We start from the raw sequence: 4,277 nt of genomic DNA, 5'->3' as shown, positions 1-4,277 counted from the left end.
CTCTCAAATGAAGCATTTCTAGCCCTGGCTTGTGAGAGACAAAGTTGTAGGGAATCCAATTTCCTTCAAAATAGGCTTTGAGAGGGGAATTTTTGATGTTCCATGTGAAAGTTATGCCCAATCAAAGTTGGGTTGACTTTCTCCTAAGAAACCCTAATTTGAACCTTTTTGTATTTGTTCATCTCTGAGTTTCTATTAATGGAATCATGATCAATCTTTGATCAAATTATGGTTATACTCTTATTCACTTTATGTTGACCCAAAATTGAGAGTTTTTGACTGTGCTTTCAATATGGTTGACTTTTAGGTCAAACCAGTTGACTGTGGGTTACCTGGACCATTGAGGGAGCAAAGCTTTGGATTTGAATCTTGAACTTTGAATCATTGTGAATGAAATATGGAAGGCAAATTTTGGGGTATGACACACTGGATTCATGGTAAAGCTAGATCTAAAGGACCAATAGGCGCAGGCACACCCTGCACCATCAATAAGCACGACACAGGATAATAGGCCCAGGTTTTTCTTAATTATTTATTTATTTATTTATTTGTTTGTATTTTATTTGTATAATGGTGTAACCCAATCAATATATTTTTACTACATGTAATTTGATTGTTAAGTTAAAATAATAAATTAAGATTAGGTTAATAATTAATATTAGAATTTTTCTAGATTATTCGATTATCTCGATTCTTCGACTTAATTGATTTAATTAACCTTAATTATAAAAAATCATAAAAAACCCTAGGAGTGATCAATGCATTAGGGCTTACCCAATCCCACTGGCCACTTGGCCAAACTTTTAGGATTTTATTTGTTACTTTTTCCGACTAAATCTATTGGTCGCAATGATTAATAATCGATTAATTTAATTAATCAAATCCAATAATAAAACATTTAATTACAATATTAAAATACACTTCATTTACTGCCCGTGACGATCGAATCTATCGATCAGAGCAACCAGCAATACATTATTTAATCCGTTAACTATAATGATCAAACCTATTGATCATCGGAACTAACGGTGACATATTAAATCAGGGTTGTACGCCCAAACATTCAAAACACACTAAACCACGACACTACAGATTTTCATCTCTTCAATGCTGCAGTTTTCAAATCTATGATAAGGTAATTCAAAATACCTTCGAACTTCGCATTTCAAAAACTACGATATGCCATTCAAAAAGCCTTCAAACCATTATAAAATCAAATTCAAAGGCGTACAACCTTGTGCCCGAACTATGTTGACTCTGATTCTCCTTAAGGAGATACGTAGGCACTTGGATAACCAAGGCGAGTCCCCCTCCTCCAAACTCTAATCATGTTCATATAATTAGCCTTTAACTCTATTAACTGTCTGTCATCTTTCTTTATTTTAGCCATAAACCTTAACTTTATAATGCAAACCTTAGGAAAGGGTTGAGGGTGCCTAACACCTTCCCTAGACCTGATTATCATAATCTTACCCCGATCTCTTAACCGCGTAGGGTTTCCTATTCGCCCTGGTAGAATAGGTGGCGACTCTAAAAGTTAATTTTTAGGGCAGGTTGCTACAGCTAGCGACTCTGCTGGGGACAACTAAAAATGGTGAATTATTGTGCTCCTTTAGGTTTAGGCAGACAGGGTTTAGATTTTGGCGAATCATTTAGGGTTTTGGCGAATTTTTTTAGGGTTTGGCCAATTTGCCAACATTAGAGTTTTGGAGTAGGATTTAGGTTTTATTTCTTTTCTTTTTATATTTAAATATTTAAATTTTTTATTTATTTATTTGCAATTTCCAGGATTTATGGTTTTATATAAATATTTAAATTTCTTAGTTTTATTTATTTATTTATTTATTTGCAATCTTATTTATTCACTGCAATTCGTTTATGTGCTGCAATTCAATTAAATATTTATTTATTTGAATATGTATTATATTATCGCATATTTGGGATATATAAATTGTTGTTAAACCTAAGCGTGGGAATTATATTTAAGACCAGAGGGGAATTACATCGCCTACGAGTCTTATTATAATTCCACTCAGAGTGGGTTGAATATCCGGAAATGTCTGATACGAGGCTTGACCTTGTTGAGGGCAGGACTTGATATTTAGCTGATCTCTCTGAGAACCTACCCCTAAAATTCGAATCTCATGGATAAAATGAGTTGTTCTAAAATCCAAAGAGACAAAAAGTCTCGGCGGCTACGAACGACCCCTTGAGACCTTCTAGAACATACCAATGGGAAAGGTAGGCACCCTAAGCCGTTACGTCAAACCTATGAACCTAGGGCTTATGTGCTTACGTGCTTATTATATATGTGCAATTTATATATTGCAAATGTCTTGCATTTTAATTTTTGCAGGTATTCCTACGCGTTCCCTGGCCTGCAGGGACTCTATTTCCAAGACCATGTCCTTCCCACAAAGGGCATCTACATTTATGCACGTTGATTGGCCTTCCGATGGCCATGAGACCTAGTGACTGTCATGAACGGTCACTCCGCGCCCGCATCTACGCACTCCCTAGCCTGTAGGGAGTTTCCTTTTACATCTTTGTATTTTTTACAACTACGTGTCCTTCCCACGACGGACATCTTCGTCAACGCATATCGATTGGCCTCTCGATGGCCATGAGATCTAGTGACGGTCTTGAACGATCACCCCGTGCTTGCTCACGCGCATCCCCTAACTCGTAGGGTTTTGAATTCCCATTTATGCATCTTTCATCCCTAGCCTGTAGGGATTTCATTTTCTCCAATATTGTCCTTAGATAGGTTGCGTTCCACATAGAGAACCTTCCCACGAGGGACAACTTTGTAAGTACACGTCGAATGACCCCTCGAAGGTAATGAGACTTGGTGACTGTTCTGAACGGTCATCAGCTGCTACTTTCCGCGTACCCCTTAATCTAAGGGATTCCCATTAACGTGTCATAATATCTAGCTTGCAAGTATTGCATTAGAGTTTAATGTCATCCCTAAATCCGCGTAGGCTATCCTTAGGATTATATCTGGTGCACGTCTGCATTGCATTACATACAAGGAGTTATAATACATAAAAAAAGGGGAGTCTTTTGCATACGCATTTTCGTGCATTCATACATTTGCATTTGCATTTCTATCTTCACCCGCATCCAAATTTACTGTGCTAGCCGGTTTCCTACAACTCACAAAGAAATCAAAAAGGACCAGAAACTATGGAGAAAGGAGAATAAAAGATCTTGGTCCGGCTAAGAAAAAAAAGAAGGATGTCTTTCGCCATGCCATTTACATGCCCATGCCTTTTCAAATCAGGATTATAAATACAACAAAGGTTATCGTCGAGTAAGGATTAGTTCAGCAAAGAAGTTCCCTCATAGATACACTCAAGGGGTATCTAGTCATAAAGGGGTTCATCTATGAACATAGCAAAGCTTACAAGGACGCTCTACGATAACCTGGGGGCAATGGTCAGTCCAACTGGGGCAATACCCTGACCGAATAGGCATAACCACGATGGAGGGAAGGCGACGTATGTTAACTCTCCACCAAGGGACAAAAGGGTCATATGTTCTCTATATCAATTTACAAATGCTGAAGGCTGCAAATGGTGTGATACTATCCTTAGAAAAAGCAAAAGAGGTTCAGTCAAAGGAAACTCATGAAGTTCCGATACGACGAAAACCCACCGCTAACAATTTGTTCCCGACAGGTTTGACGTGCTCAAGAAGAATTCAAGGTTACCCTTTACTCCTACGAGGACTAAGGAGTGAAACAAGGTCAACGAATTTACAAAGGAGATTATCCCTTGGATCAATAGGTTTTGTCATGCCCAGAAGCTCAATCCTTACGATCGCTAAGTGTCACTCAGGATAAAAGTTGTACCTTCGGATTAGCAATTCTAATGGGATGAATATGCAGGTTTTGGAGTCAATTCATTCACTCGCTACTACGACTTTCCACTCACACACTGCTATTCTATTCTATTTCAAATTCAGGACTATTAACAAACTTAAAGGAGAATGATGAGTGCAAATAACTAAATCTCGCTAAACATATGCTTTCAAGGTAAGACCGAGCCAACGATGTACAGGCATTGTTTCAATTCCTAAACAGTGGAGATATAAGGATGTTAGTCCCTCGTCACCCCCTCGAGCCAGGAGTTGGAGCTTGTTTCTACTTTTCAAATAAACCTTGATTTTAACCAGGGGCGAGGTAGATTTCAATTAATTCAATGGCGTATTTTGGTTGTCAAGAGAATCAGTCAATCCAAGCAAAGCAAAGCAAAGGATCAAGCATATCTTCT

This window comes from Vicia villosa, unplaced genomic scaffold, assembly GCF_029867415.1.
Source record: "Vicia villosa cultivar HV-30 ecotype Madison, WI unplaced genomic scaffold, Vvil1.0 ctg.002848F_1_1, whole genome shotgun sequence".
NCBI lineage: Eukaryota > Viridiplantae > Streptophyta > Magnoliopsida > Fabales > Fabaceae > Vicia > Vicia villosa.
This window is presented reverse-complemented; position numbering follows the sequence as displayed.